We start from the raw sequence: 25,837 nt of genomic DNA, 5'->3' as shown, positions 1-25,837 counted from the left end.
CATCTAACTCACTCCAGAAATCTTCTTTCTCCTTCATCTCACACTCTACCTCTGGGGGATATGCACTGATGTCATTCATCACCACCGCGTTCAGTTTCCAACTTCATACTGATCTATCTCCACTTGCTTTACCTCTAGAAACACTATAAATAGACATTTCATTTCAAATGACCACAAAAACAACCATTTCTCATATTGAGGGAAGACAACAAGACAACCAGACAGCTCTGAAGTAGAACTTCTGTGATTGTCGCACTGACCTGAAGTAGCTCCAGTGATTTCCATATTATGTTTAATTGATGTAAAATAGGATTTAGACATGTTCTACTGCATAAACAATATCATAAAAGCTCTTGAATTTATATAAATGTATTTCATACTAGGACTGTGGTGAGACTTTGCCCTTTCATGTCAGGCTTAGTGAAACGGCATGGCTGGAGACAAATGCAGGATTCAGATGTTAGTAAAACAGGGTTTAATGAAAGTCCAGGCAGGGTTCTGTACACAGGTAGGCAGACCAAGATAAGCAGCAGGATCCGAAGCATTAGGCAGCGACAACGTCAAAAAACAGGCAGGCAGGTCAAAAACACGGTCAAGAACAGGACAAAAATGCTCAGAAGAATAAGTGCTCAAAAGTGGCTCAAGGCTCAACAATCTCGCAATCAGACAGGGTGACAGGTGTGACTAAAATAGAGGAAGTGATTAGCAGGAAACGCAGGACAGGTGTGTGTGGGAGGATCTGGAAAGGGGTGTGGCAAGCTGGAGAGAGGTTCACAGGGAAACATCCAACACCAAGCAGAAGACAGAGCAGAAAGATTCCTCCACCAAACATGACAGTGAATGACAAAGAATGGCAACAACAAAATAAAGAAACAAAAAGACACTACAGACAAGCCCCAATCATGACATTTCATTTGGTGAATTATATATTTATAAAAAAAAAAAAAAAAAAAAAAAATCAAAGTTTTTTTTTTCTTGAAATACACACCTAATTTTGAGAATGTCTCACTTTACCGCCCATCAGGCCAAGTTTTCCACATCCAATGTAATGTTTTTTTTTGGGGGGGGGGGGGGGGTGGGGCGGGTCATAGAGACTATTACTATCCACATGGTTCCAAAACAAATGTATTTCTCAGTCAGTTAACCTGTCTGCAGCACAGACTGAATAAATACTCAGTTTTTAAACCGTAGCCTGAAGAGTTCACTTGAGTTCCTTTTATAGGCCTCGGCTTTATGCGATTAACATTTAAAAACAGGAATGGAGAAGCAAAGTACAGGCTGTTAGTGATTGAATATTGGCCATTATTAGCCCACCTCATTGAATTAACATTTAACATTTGCCATTTGTGGGTCCATTTTACCTTAGGCCCCTCACGGTTTAATAAGGGCAGCCATATTTGCTGTCTCATCTTATTCGTTGTGTTTGGATACATCACAGAGGATTAAAACACTGACTTCAAAACCGGCCCATTCCATCTTGCTGTCTTAATCTTCAACGCGGAGGTTTACATTTGCATTGTTTTCTTACTTTCAGCAGGACTTAAAAAGTTTATTGCTTCCAAAAATTAAGAAATGATTAAGTTTCCGCTGGATTTGTAAAAAAAAAAAAAAAAAAAGAGAGTTTTGCAGCACTTACATGCAGTAACACATACCATATGCTGTATTTGACTTTCCTGAGAATGAATATTTGACTTCTCAGGTTATTTCAATCTAAATGTCACCATTTTAAGTTTCTTCCACATATTCTGATTATCACAGCAGCTTGCACTTAAACAGCTCAATCTCAGTGTGTGATATTTATCTTTGCATCTTCTTTTTGTTCTTATGCATGTATGGTTTTGCTCTCTTTGCATTTTTGCATGTCTTTCCTGTAATGTGGCATCAAAGGTAAAAATTTTGTTCTTTCCCTTGAGCTGCATTGTTTTTTTTTTTTTTGTTTTTTTTGAAAGTGTAGTTATGACATGAAGTCCACCACTTGACTGTTTTAAAATGCTGAAGCAAAATGATAAGTTGTGGACCTTTTAAGAAAATATAAAAGAAGATCAACTTTATTGATTCTGAAAGAAATTATTTTTCCAGAATACCGAAATGGTAAACGGTGAACAATGATTTTTTTTTTTTTTTTTTTTTTTAACAATGAGTACAACAAATTAATACGAAATAATTGGAAGATATTTGCACAAGATGTTCAATAATATTGCACATAACTCTGAGTAACTGAATAACTCTGTTCATCATGTATTCATCCTGCAAAATGGGGAGGAGATATACACTCTGATTGCCACAGGTAGGAAGGACTTCCTGTGGCGTTCTGTGGTGCACCTCGGTGGTTTCAATCTGTGGCTGAAGGTGCTCTGACAGGACATCAGTGTGGCATGCAGGGGTGGGAGGTGTTGTCCAGGATGCTGAGCAGTTTCCTCAGCATCCTCTTCTCTGACAACTTTGATGTTCCTTTTGGTATCATTTAGCTTTGTGGATTTCTGACCTTTTATGTCCCAAATGTTGTGTTTTTGTTATTTTTATTTCCAGTGCCATTTTCACTTCGAAAAGTAACAGGATTTCCCCATAACTGTCTTCACTCCAGTCAAACTGCTTCAGTGCTGAAACAACAAACCATTAGGTCCAACTGTAGTGTCAAAACTGAAGTTGTGCAGACTGCTGCTCAAAGGTCCTTAGTGATTTTTTTTTTTTTTTTGTCTGGTCAGGCTGGGGGTTGAACCCAGGATCTGGCAACTACGCTTTATTTGTATGTGTTACGTTATGATTGTGAAATGTGTGTCATCTCCAAACTCCTTTCATCTTAGATGATTGGAAAATTTTCAGGAATACGACAGCACCACTATCGTATCCTGGATGATTGCTTGCCGGCTGGCTCAGTTCCTCTCTTGTTCTTCTCCAGTCTTCCAGTCGATGGAGCAGCTCTTAAGGTTGTGCTTCAGGAGGTCCTTGTAGGGTTTCTTCTACCCTCTTCTGGACAATTTTGCTTCACTCCACTGGGAGTAGAAGACCTGCGTGGGAAGTTGGCTGTCATCCACCCTAACGACATGACCCATCCACTGAACCTGGTTCTTGATGATGTCACACTCTGTGCTCTGGAGCTTGACTTTATCCAGAACTCTGATGTTCATATGGTCGTCTATCCACTTGATGTGGAGGATACTCCTCAGGCAGCATTGGTGGAATTGCTCAAAGGTCTTCAAGTGGTAGCGGAAGGCCGTCCAGGTCTCAGAGGCAACTATATGCAATAAAAATTTGTTTGACCGTGTCTACTGGTCAACATGTCCTGAAGGAACCTTGATGACTTATCTTTGTGGATCTTGTTTTCCACTGATGGGAGGCATTTTAGTGTGTAGTAATACCAGAGTGTAATTATTACTAAATAATGAATTGGAGTGCACAAGTGTATGTGATTTCTGTCTTGGTTCGACCCCCGGGGGCCTCGCAGTGACTTGCTGATGTTGAAATTGCATTCTAACTTGATGTGCATTTATTGTCAGGAAAATACTCTTTCAATCGTTTTCTTCTTATTATTGTTATTATTCATTTCTGACAACCGTTATTTGAGGCAAAGCAGGAATATGTGGCTTTTGTTGAAGAGTTCTATTCTGTATCTGTTTAGCATTTGATTCAGTATGCTTGTTGCTTCTTTTATTTTTATTATTATTATTATTATTTTATGAATTTGTGTTTTCCATTTTGCAGCCTGAGGCGAATGTGTCACCACCAGACACAAAAGCTGAACACAGTTTAAGGAACATAGTGGGGGGAAAAAAAATGAGATTGTACCCTTTCCCATCCCTCCTCAGTCACATTTGCATTTTGTTGGGGTTTAGCTGAATTTAAATGGGAAAACAATGAGTGAAACAACAGCAGGAATCACATTCTCAGTTTTTCTTTCCGATCCGCTTTCTGTCTAAATCGCTGCCTTTCTCTACGTTATTACCTGCTGAAAGCTGGAAGATATTACATCTTGTGTACAGTAAAATGATGGTGTCACCAATTATCTCTTGCTGCTGTTTGCCTTGCCTTTCCGGGTAGAAAGTGTGCCACTTATTGCTGTTGTCATCCACTTCTTCAAAAGGCCCAACAGGCATTTGGAGAAATGCTGTTCTTATCAAAGCCTTCACCAAAATGCAACTTTAATTCTCAATGTAACTTCTGTTTTCTCACCATAGAAGTCTGCTTGTCTACTCAGAAGCAACAAGAAATACATGACAAACATTTTTAAATAATAGCCAAAGGCAAGAAGAGAAAATGGTTTAAAACTAACAATTCATATGACCATGTCTAATGAATTAGGTGCATCACATCGTGCAGTGTGAGTCTAGATCAGAGTTTTTCTTTTTTTTTTTCCGATCAAGGATGACTGAACCAATTAAAAAAAAAAACTTGCAGACCACCTGACTCCCCAGATATCCAAAAACAATAGGTCGCCATACCACTCCAACAGTATATTGCAAATTACAACCTAAATGGTTGTAAAAAGGCCAACCATTCTAGCATCACAAAACAGGCAATTCAAATAGTTAGAGCATGATATGAATTTAAAATGTGGTATTTTACAATGTACTCACACACCACTAGGGTTGTTCACAGACCAGTGTGGGTGAAGAAAACTTGCTTGGCTTAGCTTAAAATCACCTTAAATCATTTGAAATGTGCTGTTTTGACCTCAGGCTTGGGTTATCTGATATGGCAAAAATAAAATAATAATTTTAATCATACTTATCAAAGCTCTCGATTTACCGATCGATCTACGTGCCGATCCTCACCTATGGTCATGAGATTTGGGTCATGACCGAAAGAACGAGATTGCGAGTACAAGCAGCCGAGATGAGTTTCCTCTGCAGGGTGGCTGGGTGCTCCCTTAGAGATAGGGTGAGGAGCTCGGAGTCGAGCTGCTGCTCCTCCACGTCGAAAGGAGCAGTTGAGGTGGCTCGGGCATCTTTTCCGGATGCCCCCTGCACGCCTTGCTGGAGAGGTGTTCCAGGCATGTCCCATTGGGAGGAGGCCCTGGGGAAGACCCAGGACATGCTGGAGGGACTACGTCTCTTTGCTGGCTTGGGAACGCCTTGGAGTTCCCCCGGAGGAGGTGTGTGTGGATCGGGAGGTCTGGGCGGCTTTGCTTGAGCTGCTGCCCCCGCGACCCGACTCCAGGTAAAGCGGAAGAAAATGGATGGATGGATGTATGGATCATAATTATAATAATCAATTTTGATATTTATCACACTATATATTTTGATAATGCAGTCAGGTTGAAGAGTAGTACTGAAGTCTAATGAAACTAGAGAGTTTATTATTTGAACTTTATATTAGTAACAACAAAATAGAATGAGGATGTAAACATTTAACTGTGCAAAAATATGTATCTGCTGTAACAATGCAGCTATTAAAATATTATTTAATTATGAAAATACTGAAATAATGAAAACCTGTGACTATAATCTCAAATTATGACTGAAGAATAATAAACAGCTAACAATCAGCTGTTAGTTAAAGCACTTCCCCTCAGCAAGAACATAGCCACTGTACATTTGACTATCGTAGATACATTGTTTCTATTGTGATAGATTTTTCCTTCCAGCTGTTGCTCTGGAGGTTGGTAAGGTTAGACCTTACTTATGTGAAGCACCTTGAGGCAACCTTGTTGTGATTTGGCACTATATAAATTAAAATAAATTGAAACTGAAATTTTTGAGACAAATCAGCTTAATGTCAGCAGAGGCAAAAACATGCTTCCCCTACTGTGAGGGTGAAAAATTTGGCTGTGCCACAGCAATATAAACTAATGAATATAATAGCAATATGAATATAAAAAATGACACTAATTTTAGTTCAGTTCTGTAGTTTGTACCTTTACGCCATGAGTCCTGAATTGTTTTTCAAGTGTGTTATTAATTTAGGGTTGAATTGTACCTCTGTCCAAAGCACAGTTGTTGTTGTTTTTATTTTTATCAGCTATAAGTTCATGCTAGCAACTCTCTTGGGCAGAATCCTGCCTTGACTGTAATAGGTTACATTATAACAGGAGTGCCCAAGTGATTTTTCTATAAAAGCCCAAAAATGAATCCAGGTGAAGGCTGACGGGCTGAACATGAATATCTGAATATTATCTTAAAGCACAATTATATTATTATTATGTACTGATGGCTAAACAAGGTCTTATGAAAGATTTGCTATCTTTTATTTTGGCCCACTAGATGGCAGTGTTCATAAAAAAAAAAGGGTTGACAACCACAGAAACTCCACAGTGCCCCACAATTTCTACATGTAAAATTGTGTTCAAATTTGGAACTGCAGCGAGCCTTAAAATCTTGCCCAAGGTAAAGATAAAAGCGACTGTTTTGCAGTAAACGTCATGTTCGGCAACATGAGCCAAAATCAAAGGCCCCAAATTGGGCCGCTCTGTTCTACATTCTGCCCCAAAAGGACAAATACTCCATGGGTCAAATAAACACTCATTCTACACTGTTACCCACCTTTTGATAGACAGATGGAATTGGTTTTGATGGTCATAATAATTAGGGATAGACCAATAATCAGATTTGCCGATTATCTGCATCAACTGATAATCCCTCTGGGTACTCTGTCGGAATAGACCAATAATCGGTTGGGCCGATAATCGGCATTGGCCAATAATCCCTCTGGGTGCTCTGTAGGGATAGGCCAATAATCGGCCAGGGGTGATTATCGGTCCTGGCCGATTATCAGCCAATGCCAATAATTGGCATGGCCGATACACAGCCAATAATAATAATAATAATCATACATCTGGTGGGCAGTCAAGGAGACTGTGTGTAAAGTTGATATAAATCTGCATTAGCTTTTTAGCATGCAGTGAAGTTGCCCAGGAGCCATTGTGGAGGTACTTGTGGCTGGTGTGCCACATCATCATGTTTATCCATATCAGATCCGCTGTGGTGACCCTGAGCAAAAAAAAGAGAGAAGCCAAAAGAAATTACTAAGAACCTTATTTAGTTCAGTCCCAAGCTTCGAAAGACTCGGCTGCTTAGAGCTTAATGAGGTGTGTGTCACGTCAACTTTAGTGCTACTTGAGTGTTAGCTCCTAACTCAGATTTCCATTTCTGACAGAAAACAAGTTTCCATCTCTGGCCATTTGCAACCCTCAGAACAGAATCAGATCTTCAGGTATTTGACAGCATTTCTGTGTTTTTTGTTGATTCCCACTGTGGGTTTTTTAATCTGCCACTGATCCCACAATTACAAGCTCCAGCCTCACAGTTCTTCAGACACTTCAGTCTGGGTTCCAGGTTTTTTCTGTGCTTGGGATGCTCTGTCCTGCCTTTAGCACTCCCCATGCTCCACACCCCATCTGTATTGTAAGCAGGATTAATCATTACCAATTCATCCATTATTCATTTTGGATATAAGCAGCTCACAGTCTCGTAAACAGCATCTCCACAGCACAGTGTCCTGCTTTTCTCTGGAACTTATTTTTGAAAATAAACTGAATATACAAAATGTAAGTCAGGAGAGGTTGGCTTTTGACCTCCAGCTGGCATTTGCTAAAGGAGACATAACATCAAGGGAAAGTATGAACTGTGAAGTCTAACTTTCCCCATTGATGGATTGGAAACACTAAAGCCTTTGATCCACATCCTGCTTGAAGAAACAGATTTGCTAAAGTAATCGTGCTGTTGTCACAACGCCACAAATAGAGGATTTGTCTGCAGGCACAAACTAAACAAAAAAAGTGTTGTTCTTCTCGCTTTAAAGTCGGTTTTAATAAACTTGGCAACTTGCACCCCCGACCAATCGCAAGCAATCTTAAAATCTGCTGATGTAGTGTGGAATTGGCTATTCATTAACAATGTCACAAAATCAATTTTTGTGAAATCCTTTCTCTTGGAGTACAACCTGGTCTGAGTGTCCAGTCATTTCTAAGATGTATGTCGGGGGTGCTGGGCTGTGGTTTGAAATTTGGTAGAAACGTGGCAATCCCTCAGTGGTGAGAAAGATTCTCTCTTCAACTGTTTTCGGATGGGACAGTGGCCGAGGTGATGACTGAAGAGGATCAGTCTTGGTGCACCCTGGTCGATCTCAAAACACCGCGTAAATTTGTTTAATGTGGGAATGTTGTTGGCACACGGTCCTTGATACTTAGTCTGGTCCAACGGCTGGGGCATCACAGACGATTGGGGTCTGAGGACCTGCTGCAGCCTTCATCCACCTTTACAGCTTTTGGGTTACAAGCCGTCACCTCCTCCGTATGATCCGCTGTAGAGGACTTCTTGTTTTGCCAGAGCCCTGTTAGCCATCTCATGTTCAGGGTTGCTGTTGGGCCTTCATGGTTACTGTAGAGGCTATGGGGCACACAAGGTTCCCACCATATTTCACCCCAACAGATAATCCCCTACTTGATCCATTACCCAGGTGTCATGACGTGGACAAGGGGTTAGATTTTGACACCCTTGGTACAAACATTCCTTGGGCAACTGTCATAATAAGTTGGACTTTCTGATTGAATCCATGTGGGCCCACCTGTGCTCCCAAGAAGGAAAAGAATGCCATTTTTCACAATGTTCAGTTGTGGCAATTAGGCAAAAGTTTTCATTAACCTTTTTCCTAATTTTGCATAAAAAGTTTTGTATTCAGCAAACCAGCGACCAAAGGGATGGACCGGTTGTCTGCCTGGATGCTTGCTATTCAATACTCAAGGCAGTTTTGCGGTGTTGTGAATGCAATGATGCGCTTGGACTTTACTTGACTTGCTCAGTATATAACAGATTGACAAACAGAAAAACAGAGGAACTCGTCACCTTTAAAGCCGTCACTGTCAATGGCATTTGCAGCCATAATTATTTTCGTAATTGTTGTGTTTTCATCCCCATTTGTTTGTAGGGTCATCCAAAGGAAAAAAAAAGAACTGATTTTCCGAGTTACAGCCCTGAACTCATCCTGTGCCATTTCATAAATCACAGCAGCCAGACAATCACTCTATCTGTGTTTCAGCCTATGATTGGGGTAAAACACTGCTGCTGCTGTTGTCCACAGCTGAGTGCTGTCTCTAGTGTAAATAAGGTGATAATTTGCCTTCTATCCACTTCAGCCAGTAATCAAACTACCAGCAGGTTGCTCAGCCAGTCACCTGTGGGACATTGTGGTCCACACTTGGCTGTAATAAGGGATAATCCTCCATGATGAGCTGTGGGTCAGGCGCGGTGTCAGCACACGCCAACTGCATAAAATGAAATTAAACATCTTATATCAAGGAAAAAATATTTATTCTTAGACTGCTAAGAATTTTCTTCTTACCAGACAGTTTTAGTAGCAAAGTGTCACTTGTTTCAAGCATTTTGTTCTTTATTTGCTTTATTTTAAGTCTACTTGTACTAGACTCAAGATAATTTACCTCCGGTATATCCTTATTTAAAGATGATAGCACTAACATAATACTGAATTTAGGATTATTTTCTTGAATTGAGAAAGTAATACCTAGATATTTTCCTTGTTTTAAGACAAAACACACTAGTTATAAAATATTCATGTGTTTTAAAGCTAGATATATTTACTTGTTTCGTATTGTATTGTTCCGTTGGCAGATAATTTTGCTTGTTTTAAGTGATGTATCACTGAAATTATAACTTTTTTTTCTCCTTGTTTTTTGAAGCCGCGTTTTTGCAGTGTGCACAGACTGTGTTCACTTACAACAGATGTTTTAAACATATTCAGGGTGGACATTTTTCAAACATTCATCCTGTACTTGGGCTGCATTTATTAGAGGCAGGCAGGCAGCTTTTAAAAACGCCGCAAATAGAAGCTGAGATCAAGTCGGTGCACGTTCAAGAGGGCTAATGTTGTTGGGATTGTTGTGCGTGTGGATTCTACAAGCAAAGATCAAACAAAGCTGCATTTATCAACAGCAGTGGTTATAAAAGGAGATTAACACCACTGACGACTCTCAACCTGCTTGAACGTTCTTGCCCCTACCAGGTCAGTTCCTGCTTTGGAACGCCGCAGGAGCTCGAGTATAATGATACTAGTGTAAACTTTTACTGCCCACCTGATCCACATGAATGATTATTTCTTGAACCGGGGAAATCTGAATCTACATCTCAATCCAGCTGATGATGGAAGGCTAAAATACTAACGTCCTGTCATTAAGTGTCTTACTGGCTCTTCTGGAGAAGTTTGTAATCCATTAGAGCAAAGGTTTAGGCTCTTCTCACGGTTTTTACAGATGAATCTTTGCTTCCATTTGGGAGGCAGATAGCATCCCAACAGACTGAAAGAACTGGTTGCCCCTCTCTAGAATGGAAAGGGTTATCATCTGGATTACAGTGGTATTACACTGCACTCCAGGTGTCGAAATCCAACCACTCATCCACGTTGTGACACCTGGGTAACTGATCACGTAGGGGATTGCCTGCTGAGGTGAAATACGGTAGTGATCTTGTGTGCCCTGTGGCTGCTACAGTAACTATGAAGGCCCAGCAGGAACCCTGAACATAAGACGGCTAACAGGCCTCTGGAGAAATGAGAAGTCCTCTACAGTGGACCAGGCGGAAGGGATGATGGTTTGTAACCCAACAAATGTGAAGGTGAATGAAGGCTGCAGCAGGTCCTCAAACCCCAATCGTCTAGGGTTTCAAACTATCAGTCCATGCTAAGGATGTGTCAAGTACCGTGTGTTTGTCAGTGTGCAATGACATTTCTACATTAAACAAACCAACACACGTCTCTACATCAACTCCACTATTTTGTCAGGGAGTCGACCAGAAGACCATCTTCTTTGCCACTAAGTGATTACCATAACAACACTGCTCTCCATGTGGGGTAATGTGTCATTCTTAACAGTACTCCATTCCACTTACCTGCTGCTCAGCATCTGGGAGCAGTACTCATGAATGCAAGCGCGACTAGCAGCAAGCCTTCATATTTGCAGGATCCCCAAAAAGAAGTTGGACATCAAACCTGACCTGTAGACAAGCCCTGAATAATGTGCAGAGTAGAGATAAGGTGTCCAACTTCTTTCCAGTAAATTCTGGTATTTGATAGGGATAGGGATGTGCTCTGGGAGGTGATGGTATAGTGGTTAAGCATTGGGCTTGAACCAGAGGATCCTCTGTGCAAACTCCAGGCAAACCAGACAATCACTCAGCACCCTTGTGCAAGGTCCTTAATCCCTGAGCTGCTCCCAGTGTGTAGTGAACGCCTTGTATGGCAGCAGCCTGGCATCGGTGTGTGAATGGGTGAATGCGAGGCATCTTTAAAGCGCTTTGATCTTCTAGTTCAGATGGGAAAGCGCTATATGGACTTGATGTTGGATGTTTATGGAGTAAAGTAACCTGGGTGCCTTTGTTGGTGAGGAAAGGTGTACTGACCATGACTTTGGGGGCGATGCTGCAGTCTTTGTGAAATAAAGGAAGTGACATTAATTTCTCTTGCACTTTGGCTTATAACACTGAGCGGCATTTGAGAAGAACTTATGGAGTCATGAGGTCACTGGACAGCGATGTTTGGCAATGCTGATATCTTTGCATGCCAGGGAAGGTCCAAGTCTTCATGGACCTGGTGCTTCCAGACTTACTGAAAAGTTGTGGGACTTGGATGCTTACCGATGGCCTAAGGTGAAGACTGCATGCCTTTGGTGCTGCAGTATAGTTTTCTGCACAGGATTTTTAGGTATGAGACATACAACTTGTTTTGTGATGTAATGTCAGCAGTATGGCCATGTGGCAACCTTCTGTTTTCATGATCCAGGATGTAAGTGCCTCAGTGCTGAGGACCCCAGAAACTGCTACAGGCCTCAGGGATGCCCACATCACCTGACTGCAGCAGATAGACGGCTACTTCTTGGACGTGGTGATGGACCGGTTGTACTCAGGCTTGTTCTGCCTTGTGGATGTTGCACAAACACATGCTCCCTGACTGGCAACTAATATGAGGACTTTATCGTAAATGCTCCTGATACCATAGTCTATATTTAATAATAAAAAATAGAAAAAGCAGAGAGCGTTTCACATGTTGTCATCAGTCATTGTACTATAGTACAACTGATTGTAGCTGGCCAGTAAATACTGCAGTGATAATATGTAATGGTAGAATTTAACAAATTTAAATGGACAAAAATAGTATACAAATAATCAATGTTTATGAGTGCAATGTAAGGGCCCTGTCCCACTGGTGTTTAGGAGGATTTGCATATGGAAACATCCGCAATATCCGTGTAACATGCCTGTATGAGTCGGCTGTCATCCAAACACGTCCGTGATCATCCACAGAGACACGCATGTCCGCAGCCAGGATTTTTGAGTAGCTCAAAAATCTGGATGCGGATAACATCCGCCTTACATACTCCATACATACTCAATTCATACACAATACATACTCACTCTATGCGCTGTATATCTGCCGTTAACCGCTGATATCTGCAACTGACGGGGATTTGCAGCTTGGCAGTGGACTGGGACAGTGTGTAAAACAGATATATATCGTGCCCATCAGGTCCACATCACAAACTAAAATATGTTGTAGTGAATGCATACAGATTGGCCACGAATAACGCGTTTTTATTACATCTGCTTTGCAGCTGATTTGCGGACAATCTGTGAATGCATAACAAACACATCACGTAAACCCAAAGCACTATATGTGGCAGAAAGCGACATACCTGCCAGCCAGTCAGTGACATTCCGGCTGTGTAGATCCACAAAGATGTAATAGCTGCTGCAATCGGGTCTCCTCCATGACTTTTATTTAACACCAACAAAAGGAAGAGTTGCTGTTTAGCCACAACTCACGCTGAAGTCTGTGACTCTCCAAAAAAAAGCAAAAAAAAAACAAAATGCCGTCTCACACCCTGAGCGGCTTCCCCCCTCCCTCTCCCCAAACTCATGAACAGTTAACCCTCGCATGACAACATGAAAATTAACTCTGTGATCAACTTGTCCAAGTCCAATTGCTCCAGAGGCTGTATTGTTGGTGTGAATAGTGATGCCGAAAGGAGTGTGCTTATTTTATGACTGCAATGCAGTTGCCGTGCACGTGCAACACGTGCGCAATGCATTCATAATACACCCGTAATACTGCCGTGATAATCTCAATGTGTCGGATCAGTTTCCTCACTACATGCGTTATATAACCGTGATTGTTCATCATATATTCGCTATATATTATTAATATATCTGTAATTCATACTGGGACATTTGTCATTTTTGGCCATTTTTGTTGTGGACGACAACAAACGCCGGCAATTTGTATACTCAATTCATGCGCAATTAATCCTCTCCCCAGTGGGACAGGGCCCTTAGAATGAAATATTCTTTCCATTGAACAAATGAAAAAAATTCTTTATTTGTTTTACTTAACACCTGTTATTTTATAAACAAGAGAAAAGTGACTTACATTTTGGTGTGCTTACTGGTGCTTTGACATCAAGAGGATCCAAACACTCCAACACAAATTTTAAGTCCAATCCAATCCAAAATTGTCCTCAGTCAACTTGCAAAAACAGTCAGATAGTTCAAAAACAATCCTGATGATGGAGTCCATAGCTGATGCCGTGCACTGACGTCTTCGTGTAGTCGACTGCCATCTGTTTTTCTCAGTCAAGCGAAAATTTGTGACAGAAATTTGTCGACCTCTTCATCCAATAGCTGTTCTCCTTTAGTTAGATACGTCCCAGTGAATATTGCAGATACCTCCAGATGGCTTACAGCGTACTGGATTTGTTTTTTTTCTTTTGTGTTAGAAGAATGAACAGCATCAATAAGATGCTCATCATCGCCACTAGTGTGCGTGCACGGTGGTCACAGCGTACAATGGTACGAAACATATAGCACCTAAATGGAACCAAAATTGCACAGTAAATGGAGCACAATGACAAAGGGGATGAATGATCAATATCATGTGACATACAAACCACCAGTTAAATGACAAGGACCTATTCAGGCGTTATAGAATCTAGATTAATACAAGTCCAGCAAAAAGAATTATGAAATGTTTCCCTAAATCACATGAATAAATGTTGTTTGCTGAGCCTTCTTATGGTATAATCCAATAATGTGATGAGCTGAAGACAAGACAATGAGTTGAATGTCACTTGTAACATCGTAGAGAAGAGTAATATTGTTAAAGGAGCCTGGTAGCAGTGTTATGACTGTGCTTCTGAGCTTGTCTCTGATCTCATCTAATTATAATGCATGGCCAGAGCTCCATTAAGTGAAAATTTCAATGAAGGATTCCTGCTGCATCACATCTGAAAGGGCAGTGGAGAGGAGGAAACACAGTCTCACACTGTCGGGCCACTCAAATTCAGGAAAACGGGGTTGGGGGCAGAAACGTAGCAGAGCGTGGGCATACTTTGTATTTTATGGTTCAGTAGAGCACTGAGAGAAAACAGTGGCACAATTTAAACGCCTCTGACATTCTCCATTTGAGTCGAGCTAGACGAGCTCTACACCCTGAGGGGAGGGTATTGCTGATAAACGGGAGGTCAGCGCCGCACCACCGCGGGGTTCATGTAATGCCGGCTGGGCCACGGGTGATGGCGCCAAGGGCTCGCAGCCTCCCGCTGACGTGAATTAGTATTTTGTGAATGGAAATGCCAGCTAGTCAAAGTGACGCCTGTGACCTTAAAGGCAGCAGGAGGACAGCAGCGTCTCGGGGGGGGGGGGGGGGGGGGTCAGACAGGTAGAGGCGGTGAAGGTACCCAAGCGTCATCTGGAGAGCAAAGAAACAAGCCACAGCAGCTTTCTGCCTCCAGCTGGATGAGAGAAGTTGAACTGTTTTGTGAGAACTTCTTCAAAGAAAGTTTCAAAGTGCTTCTGGCTAAAAATCTGTCCACCCCCCAAAAAACTGCACATCACTTTGTCGCCTCATTCTTTCTGTTTTAATGTGTTTTCCGTCTCAGAGCTGGGAGAGTTTATTTGGAGAGGCAGCTCACAAATAAAATTTATATCTCTCAATGCTGGTTGGAATTCAAGTTTAAAAACTCTTCAATCTACTGCTGATGTCACAGAGGAGTGAAGACTAGACGATGGTCAAAACACAGTACAGTGCAGGCTCACGTTACAATTTCTTTAAAATTTACTGCAGTTGACGTCAGCTACAGTGGAATTAATGCATTAATCAAAACCTGAGGGACATTCAGACATAAGTCAAAGAAATAATCCCCAACAACGTTATTACTGCTGTCAATCAAACTGAGGAGGGCAGACAGCATTTTTTTTTTTTTTTTTTTGTCTCCTGTCTAGACTGTTTGCACTTATGTATGAGATTAAATGTCGACTAACTGCAAACCATAAATCACAACATAATGGAAATGCAGGGTGACCGCTTCACTGTGGACAACGTGTCCCCGTCTCTCCCAAATCATATTGACGTAATCAACATGTCTAGGTGTGGACATTTAAGACTTTTGTGGTGTCATAAGACAAAAAATGATAAGTGGACTGCATTTACATAGCACATTTCCATCTGAAAGTGCTTTACAATGATGCCTCACTTTCACCCTTTCGCTCTCTCTCTCTCACAAATTCACTTACACAAGTCAAGGTGCTATCAGCTGTCATAGCTTTTGCAGTAGGATTTGACAAAACAGAAATGTTGCTTTAGCTATTTGGCTCCCTAAAAGCCTAATCAATGCATTAATTTCTGTGCTTGACTCAAACTTCCCAGCGAGCATTTTTACATTAAAAGGAAATTTAAAAAAAAAACATCTACACTGACCGGTGAAAAGACGTTCAAAAGTGAACCAAATTTTATCGTCAATTTGGCGATGCTTAATCAGCGTTGGGGTTTAGGCTGTGATTTTGAATTGTGGTATTTTTCAACCTGTGGAATGAGTAAATTAGAATTTTGAAGCCAAGCTAGCAAGGCAAGTCCACGTTCATCATTTAAAAGATGTCTAAATGTGAATGTTTATTCAACATTTGTTCATAGACGTTGAATAAACATTCACTTCGTCTGGTTAAAGACGTTGAATAAATCAGTTTTCAATGTATTTTCACCATAACCATTTTAAAATGTCTATTCAGTGTTAAAAATCCTCCCTTTTAGAAGTCTTAATTAATGACCATAACTTTTTTTTCCCCAAAACTACCAACACACAAATTACACTTTGAAACATCCTTCTGGCTGTTGAGAGACCGTTACACCATCAAATATCACATATATAATCATAATAGTTTACTAAAGGACCAAAATACAAGGGAAAAAAAACACCATACAGGATACAATTTAAATACAACATGAATAATATCTTTGAATTGCTCCAGTTGGGGACAGTTTCATTGAATCTTAAGCCTTTTCATAAAATTACCAAGAAATAAAATCAACAATAGTTTCTCTCTCTCTCTCTCTCCCGCGCGTCGGGACGCAGCCGGCGCGATGCGGCGGCACAGGAAAAACACCTCCGTGTTGATAACCATTTGTAAAATCCAGGCGGCTTTTGATGGCTTTCAGTGGAGTGAGTATATGAGAAATTGTTTAACAGCTGGACATGTTCCAACTTGTCCTTAAGGCTTCCAACGGAGGTGTTTTTCCTGTGTCGGAGCGTCGCGGCGGCTGCGAGCTGACGCTGCAATCCGTCCGCACGTCTTTCATTAAAAAAATCTCCTTTAACAGTGGAATATCCGGATGTAATGCTGAAACCGACTTCTTCTGAAACTTCTCTGTTCTCTCACAACGTCCTGGATCAATAGAGCCTGAAATGTGGAGGTTTTCAGCTTGAAACAGGCTGATGATGGCGCCTGGGAGTGCTGCGCGACGTCTCGCACCGTGGGAAGTCCTTAAAGCGACAGTATCACCTCAAAATCTCTCATCAGCCGTTAAAATTTTCACTGAAAACCAGCTTAATTTTTCGAACTGTGTCCACTTCGATATGTCTCACAAGTTTAGAAAAAATTTTGATCAAACAAAGCGCCAGTCTCTCAGCAACTTCTCAGACAAAGGAATTCCGACGAGGGGCTGGACGACTCCTCCCACAAGGAGTGCTCACAGGCGAATGACGTCACTGACAGGCGTGGAAAAACTCACGCATGCGCACGAGGGTTCAAGCATGTCTGACGTAAAAACATATGAATGAAATCCATATAGTTTTTGAAAAAAATAAAAAGGACCTATACTTCATTGACAGACCTCGTAGTGTGGATGAAGTTTTTTCCCCAAACTGAAAGGGTAAGATATTCGGTTTTACAACTACCCGACAACGTGTGTACATGGACTTATGTCTGTGAAAGGCACTATATAAATAAATTTACTTACTTACTTACTAATATTGAGTGCATGTTTTACAACATCATAAAAGTTTTAAAATATGCAATTGCGATGACACTTCCAGGGCTCCGTAAAAATGCCTGTTTTTACAAATAAAAATGGAATATTTTACAAAAGCACATTTATCTTTAAACCAACACACAACACGTCACATTAACGTGTTGGTTTACATAATGGATTACTGAACCAATCACTGTTTAGCACTTTTACCCAGAATGCTTTGCGGTCTGTGTTTGTTACAAAACAGAATTAGTGCCTTATTCAACATTAAAAGATATATGTTATATTTTAACTTTGTACAAATGACAGAATTGACATTAATGGAGTTATTCTATCAGCATTTTCAAAAAACCATAAGTTAGTATGACTTTATTTTTCAATACCTCCACCTGACCGGAGTGTTGAATTTGATAAGGAGCTGGCCTAGTGGCTGCTCTTGGTGTGCCTCTGTGGTGGGAGTGTTGTTGTAAACAAGAGCTTCCAGCAGGGACAGAATGTTGAAAGAAAAATGATTATGATTAGTAAAGAGTTGATTTCGTGAGTGCTCTCAGGATTTGTCTGTGCTGTTTGTGTTGTTTCCTGCAGGGAGCAGCATGGTCAAACATTTTTGCTTATTTTTTAGATCTTTTACCGCTTTTGATGCTTTCAAAAGTGATCGTGTTAAAAATCAATTTCAGTTCTTTAGTAACTGCAAATGTCCCACAGACAACACCGGAATTTATCGATTATCTGTAACTTCCGATACATTTTTGGGTGGTTTATCGGTTTATCTTTATCAAAGATAACTTTTCAGTTATCTTATTATCTGTTATCGAAGTTAATTTTTTGGTTATCTGTGCCCACCACTGTGTGTGTATATATATATATATATATATATAATATACACAGTGGGGAAAATAAGTATTTGACCCCCTGTCAGTTTTGCAGGTTTTCCCACCTACAAAGAATGGAGAGGTCTATAATTTTTATCGTAGGTACACTTCAACTGTGAGAGACATAATCTAAAAAGAATTCCAGAAAATCACATTGTATGATTTTTAAATAATTAATTTGCATTTTATTGCATGAAATAAGTATTTGAACCCCTATCAACCAGCAAGAATTCTGGTTCTCACAGACCTGTTAATTTTTCTTTAAGAAGCCCTCTTATTCTGCACTTTTTACCTGTATTAATTGCACCTGTTTGAACTTGTTACCTGTATAAAAGACACCTGTTCACACACTCAATCAATAACACTCCAACCTGTCCACCATGGCCAAGACCAAAGAGCTGTCTGAGGACACTAGGGACAAAACTGTAGACCTGCACAAGGCTGGGATGGACTACAGGACAACAGGCAAGCAGCTTGGTAGAAGACAACAACTGTTATGATTATTTATTAGAAAGTGGAAGAAACACAAGATGACTGTCAGTCTCCCTCAGTCTGGGATTCCATGCAAGATCTCACTTTGTGGGGTAAGGATGATTCTGAGAAAGCTCAGAACTACACAGGAGGACCTGGTCAATGACCTGAAGAGAGCTGGGACCACAGTCACAAAGATTACATTAGTAACACATGATGCTGTCATGGTTTAAAATCCTGCAGGGCAGCAAGGTCCCCCTGCTCAAACCATCACATGTCCAGGCCTGTTTGAAGTTCACCAGTCAGCATATGGATGATCCAGAGGAGGCATGGGAGAAGGTCATGTGGTCAGATGAGACCAGAATAGAGCTTTCTGGAATCAGCTCCACTTACCATGTTTAGAGGATGAGAACAACATGAAGAAAACCATCTCAACCGTGAAGCATGGGGGTGGACACATCATACTCTGGGGGTGCTCTTCTGCAAAGGGGACAGGACGACTGCACTGTATTGAAGGGAGGATGGATGGGGTCATGTATTGCGAGATTTTGGCAAACAACCTCCTTCCCTCAGTAAGAGCATTGAAGATGGGTCATGGCTGGGTTTTACAGCATGACAATGACCCCAAACACACAGCCAGGGCAACTAAGGAGGGGCTCCGTAAGAAGCTTTTCAAGGTCCTGGAGTGGCCTGGCCAGTCTCCAGACTTGAACTCAATAGAAAATCTTTGGAGGGAGCTGAAACTCCAAACCTGAAAGATTTGGAGAAGATCTGTATGGAGGAGTGAACCAAAATTCCTGCTGCAGTGTGTGTAAACCTGGTGAAAAACTACAGGAAACATTTGACCTCTGTAATTGCAAACAAAGGCTACTGTACCAAATATTAACATTAATTTTCACAGGTGTTCAAATACTTATTTGCAGCAGTAACATACAAATAAATTATTAAAAAATCATACATTGTGATTTCCGGATTTTTTTTTTTTTTTTAGTTTATGTCTCTCACAGTGGACATGCACCTAAGATGAAGATTTCAGACCCCTCCATGATTTCTAAGTGGGAGAACTTGCAAAATCGCAGGGTGTTCAAATACTTATTTTCCTCACTATATATATATATATATATATATATATATATATATATATATATATATATTACAAAAAACAAAACAAAAGTAAAGCTTATTAATTTTGTGTGTATACTCAGCACACCATGGTCTGTCACCAACAACTGTCGGCAGTTGACAGATATTATAATGTTACTTTGAGGTTCACTTGTAACCATTTTTGGAAAAACTATGCATCCTGTGATAGATGTACATGCACACAGCAATATGCAACCAAAAAAGAGATTGACACCCCCACCTCTGCACACCTTGTATGAATGAATGAATCAACTGAATGAGTCACCTATTTAATTAAAGCAATTTGTGTTTTGTGACATGTTGATATTATAGCCACATTTTCGCTGGTTTAAACATGAGTGAAACATATGTTCAGACAGATATCAGCCAGTTTTCAACCAAACATCAATGTTGAAATTATGTCTTGTGCTCACTGGGTTTCATCTGGATTGTATGTACGTGTTTTTGTGGTGTGGAGGACCCTGTACCAAGCTGACACAGAGTAGCTGATGTCACACTCTGTGACAGGTGCTTCAGTTTCTGAATGTGTTGACACAGAGCTCTATCACTGAGCCATTTTAAAGATTGAATCTGGCAGATTTAGCCACTTTGCATTGTCAGGCAGAAAGTGGTGGACCTCAGGAAGAAGAGGCGTGGCGTTGTAGAAACCCTTTGCCTTTTAACGTGTTGCTTTTTCAGCAGTCAGTCTTCCTTTATCTTTCCAGTCCCCCTGGTAATCTTTCCCTGTGCTTTGATGCAGGTGATGAAGGCTGTTGACAGTAAAACGCATCAATAAATCAATAAATGCAGAGTGTTGCACTGCGAGACCTTGTATAGGGAAGTCTCAAAGACACTGGCAGCAAATTAAGGCAATGATCACAGTGAATGAATGGACATGGGTTAGGATGAGATGTGAGGAAGACAAGCAGGTGGTTTACCCAGCGAGCCTGGTCGGGCATGTGGTGTCTGCAGGCTAAAGGCTGTTTTGTTCTTCTGTTTGTACATCAACATGTTCTGCACAGGAAAGAATGCCAATGCTGCATGCACATGCTGCTGATGTGTTGCAGACCGTAAACAAGATGTTCCATTGTTTGAAATGAGAAGAGTAGCCTTTATTAGGTCTCAGGACATCCCCGTGGACTACAGCTTTTCTCATGGATTCCAGCCTGGAAGTGGAAGACATTTGGACTCTGCCTGGATGGGACACCAGTCCATTGAAGGTTACTACACCAGACAAAGCTGGTACCCATTTATAGCTGGGTGGACTGGGACAATGCAGATAAACTGTCTTGATTCAGGACACATTTTCTTGACTGTAAATCTTTGTTTTTTGGTTTGTTTTAAACTAATTTTAATTTTTAAACTTACGATTTATATTCCGAAGTGATTTGTACAGTAGTGTTCAGAATAATAGTAGTGCTATGTAACTAAAAAGATTAATCCAGGTTTTGAGTATATTTCTTATTGTTACATGGGAAATAAGGTACCAGTAGATTCAGTAGATTCTCACAAATCCAACAAGACCAAGCATTCATGATATGCACACTCTTAAGGCTATGAAATTGGGCTATTAGTAAAAAAAAAAGTAGAAAAGGGGGTGTTCACAATAATAGTAGCATCTGCTGTTGACGCTAAAAACTCAAAACTATTATGTTCAAACTGCTTTTTTAGCAATCCTGTGAATCACTAAACTAGTATTTAGTTGTATAACCACAGTTTTTCATGATTTCTTCACATCTGCGAGGCATTAATTTTGTTGGTTTGGAACCAAGATTTTCCTCAGTTACTAGTGTGCTTGGGGTCATTGTCTTGTTGAAACACCCATTTCAAGGGTATGTCCTCTTCAGCATAAGGTAACATGACCTCTTCAAGTATTTTGACATATCCAAACTGATCCATGATACCTGGTATGCGATATATAGGCCCAACATCATAGTAGGAGAAACATGCCCATATCATGATGCTTGCACCACCATGCTTCACTGTCTTCACTGTGAACTGTGGCTTGAATTCAGAGTTTGGGGGTCGTCTCACAAACTGTCTGCGGCCCTTGGACCCAAAAAGAACAATTTTACTCTCATCAGTCCACAAAATATTCCTCCATTTCTCTTTAGGCCAGTTGATGTGTTCTTTGACAAGTTGTAACCTCTTCTGCACGTCTTTTATTTAACAGAGGGACTTTGCGGGGGATTCTTGCAAATAAATGAGCTTCACACAGGCGTCTTCTAACTGTCACAGCACTTACAGGTAACTCCAGACTGTCTTTGATCATCCTGGAGCTGATCAATGGGTGAGCCTTTGCCATTCTGGTTATTCTTCTATCCATTTTGATGGTTGTTTTCTGTTTTCTTCCATGCATCTCTGGTATTTTTGTCCATTTTAAAGCATTGGAGATCATTGTAGATGAACAGCCTATAATTTTTTGCACCTGCGTATAGGTTTTCCCCTCTCCAATCAACTTTTTAATCAAACTACGCTGTTCTTTTGAACAATGTCTTGAACATCCCATTTTCCTCAGGCTTTCAAAGAGAAAAGCATGTTCAGCAGGTGCTGGCTTCATCCTTAAATAGGAGACACACCTGTTTGTTCCTCAAAATTGACGAACTCACTGACTGAATGCCACACTGCTATTATTGTGAACGCCCCCTTTTCTACTCTTTTTTTTTTTTTTACTAATAGCCCAGTTTCATAGCCGTAAGAGTGTGCATATCATGAATGCTTGGTCTTGTTGGATTTGTGAGAATCTACTGAATCTACTGGTACCTTGTTTCTTTTATCTTTTTAGTTACATAGCACTACGATTATTCTGAACACTACTGTATATAAAAATATGGTAGGCAAAAATTAGGGACTATGTTTTTCATACAGTGGAAACAAACAGCTTTAAAGCCATTTAGCCTGTGTCCTTTAGGCTAGTGTGTGGCTGTGTAGTCTTTCAAGATTGTTAGAAAATGTTTTCTTTAATTCTTGTGAAATATACTGTATGTCTCAAAAATAAATGCAACATACTCTGGTGGGATTTGGATATGTTTTTTTCAAACCCAGTCCCATGCCATTTCGTGATGGCATCATGAAAAGGATGGATTAGTTCATGATACCGTCATGAAAAGCACCACATTTTCATGACGGGAGCATGAATGTTGCATTATGTTATAGTGAGGAACCCAAAATTGCAGACAGAGAGGAAACAAGGTGTGTGTGACAAAACCCAGAGTGATTTATTGGCGGAGCCAATAGTTCAAACAGTTTGTGAAGTGAAAACATGGCACACAAAAGTGATCTCCAAAAATGGTAGTGGCAAAAACAAAAAGACAGCTGAGCAAACTAACTCAAAAAGCAGAACAGACTTAAAGGCTCCCAGTAAAGCACAACGAAATATACAATACTCAAAGAGAATGCGGGAAGCAGCAAAAAGAGAATGAATCCCCAAGGACTGACTAAGGTGAGAACTTAAATACCAGACAAACTAAATGATGACTGGTGTGCAAAATCAGAGCATGAACAAAAGACACACGTGGAAAGGAAAGTCACAAAAATGTGACTCATTTTGTGATGGGAGCACGAACTCCTCCGCACGTCTGTCTCAATGTGCCAAAAAAATGCTGATGTCCACATCTTTTCACAATTCCTGTGCTAGTCAGATGACATACTGGATCAAGACAGCGTCCAGTTTAGAAATGAACGGCACATTCCACTGTTACAGGAGTTTTTGTCATGGAAAGAGGAGCGGAGTTCCGTGCGTCGCGGTGGAGCCGCATGGCGCAAAGCAACGCCGTGATGAAGCCTCACAGGACATGTTGGGGCATGTCCAGCTCATGCTTAATTTCTCGGATAATCACATGACTGAAAAGCATCCGACAGCCGTCTGAAATCCACCTGAAAGCCATCCTGTGAGACCAACACAGAGGTGGTTTTGTGCCGCGTAATGAACGGCTCCGTGGCGCGTCCCTCCGCTTTTCTTTCCATGAAAAAAACTCCTGTAACAGTGGAATGTGCCGAAAAAGTGCTGATGTCCACGCCTTCTGCCTTTTTGTGAAAGTCAGACGACGTCCCGGATCAACAAAGCCTTCACGTTGGAAATGATCTGGTTGTTTCAGCGGGGTTTGAGCCTGTTGATCGGTGCTCGGAGCACAGCGCGCTCTCAGCAGTTGTGGGCGGTCTTTAAACCGGCTGGATCACTCCTTAATCTGTATAATCCCCATAAAATCGTCCCTGAAAGCCATATTAATTTTCTGAACGGTGTCCACCTGGAGGTCTCTCACAGTTTCTAGAAAAAAAATTGATGCAGCAAAGCTCCAAATCATTCAGACATTTATTCGCAATAAAAAAACGACAAAAGGGGTGGACCAGTGCTCACACAAAGCCTGCTCACAGGCGAATGACGCAACCGACAGGCGTGAAAAAACTCACGCATGCGCACGAAGGTTCAAGCTTGGCTGATGCAATCACATGTGATTCAAATCCATATGGTTTTTGAAAAAAAATAAAAAGGTCGGATACTTTTCTAACAGACCTCGTATTTCTCAAGGTAAAACTGGAGTTGCATCAGGAAGGGCATCCAACGTAAACTTGTGCCAAATACCAATGTAGGTCTGGTTGTATCTGCTGTGGCAACCCCGAACAAAACGTGAGCAGCTGAATGGACAACAACAATGACAATATAGTGCATTTTTTGTTTTTGTTTTGTTTGTTTTTTGTTTTTTGACACATACAACCCCAATTCCAATGAAGTTGGGACGCCGTGTAAAATGTAAATACAGAATACAATGATTTGCAAATCCTCTTCAACCTATATTCAATTGAATACACCACAAAGACAATATATTTAATGTTCAAACTGATAAACTTTATTGTTTTTGTGCAAATGTTTGCTCATTTTGAAATGGATGCCTGCAACACATTTCAAAAAAGCTGGGACAGTGGTATGGTTACCACTGTGTTACATCACCTTTCCTTCTAACAACACTCAATAAGTGTTTGGGAACTGAGGACACTAATTGCTGAAGCTTTGTAGGTGGAATTCTTTCTCATTCTTGCTTGATGTTATGATTTCAGTTGTTCAACAGTCCGGGGTCTCCGTTGTCCTATTTTGCGCTTCATAATGCGCCACACATTTTCAATGGGCAACAGGTCTGGACTGCAGGCAGGCCAGTCTATTACCCGCACTCTTTTACTACAAAGTAACGCTGTTGTAACACGTGCAGAATGTGGCTTGGCATTGTCTTGCTGAAATAAGCAGGGACGTCCCTGAAAAAGACGTTGCTTGGATGGCAGCATGTGTTGCTCCAAAACCTGGATGTACCTTTCAGAATTGTTGGTGCCATCACAGATGTGTAAGTTGCCCATGCCATGGCCACTAACACACCCCCATACCATCACAGATGCTGGCTTTTGAGCTTTGCACTGGTAACAATCTGGATGGTCCTTTTCCTCTTTTGTCTGGAGGACACAACATCCATGATTTCCAAAAACAATTTAAAATGTGGACTCATCAGACCACAGCATACTTTTCCACTTTGTGTCTGTCCATTTCAAATGAGCTCGGGTCCAGAGAAGGCGGCGGCGTTACTGAATGTTGTTGATGTATGGCTTTCACTTTGCATGGTAGAGTTTTAACTTGCACTTGTAGATATAGCGACGAACTGTGTTAACTGACAATGGTTTTCTGAAGTGTTCCTGAGCCCACGCGGTAAGATCCTTTACACAATGTTGTCAGTTTTTAATGCAGTGCCGCCTGAGGGATCAAAGGTCACGGGCATTCAATGGTTTTCAGCCTTGTTGCTTACGTGTAGAAAGTTCTCCAGATTCTCTGAATCTTTTGATTATATTATGGACTGTAGATGATGGAATCCCTAAATTCCTTGCAATTGAACACTGAGAAACATTATTCTTAAACTGTTGGACTTTTTTTTCACACAGTTGTTCAGAAAGTGGTGATTCTCGCCCCATCTTTGCTTGTGAATGGCTGAGCCTTTTGGGGATGCTCCTTTTATACCCAATCATGACACTCACCTGTTTCCAATGAGGTGTTCTTTGAGCATTCATCAGCTTTCCCAGTCTTTTGTTGCCCCGTCCCAACTCTTTTGAAATGTGTTGCAGGTATCCATTTCAAAATGAGCAAATATTTGCTC

The 25,837-nt window shown here is 40.9% G+C and overlaps 1 protein-coding gene across 1 annotated transcript in view; it reads left to right on the top strand.

Moving 5' to 3' along the window:
* grid1b (glutamate receptor, ionotropic, delta 1b) overlaps positions 1 to 25,837 on the top strand; it is a 977,470-nt gene that overhangs the window by 397,092 nt on the left and 554,541 nt on the right. The gene's annotated exons all lie outside the window — the stretch shown is intronic.

The sequence above is a fragment of the Thalassophryne amazonica genome, chromosome 18 (assembly GCF_902500255.1).
Source record: "Thalassophryne amazonica chromosome 18, fThaAma1.1, whole genome shotgun sequence".
NCBI lineage: Eukaryota > Metazoa > Chordata > Actinopteri > Batrachoidiformes > Batrachoididae > Thalassophryne > Thalassophryne amazonica.
Note: the sequence above shows the minus strand (reverse complement) of the source record. Positions and strands in the feature narration are given on the sequence as shown.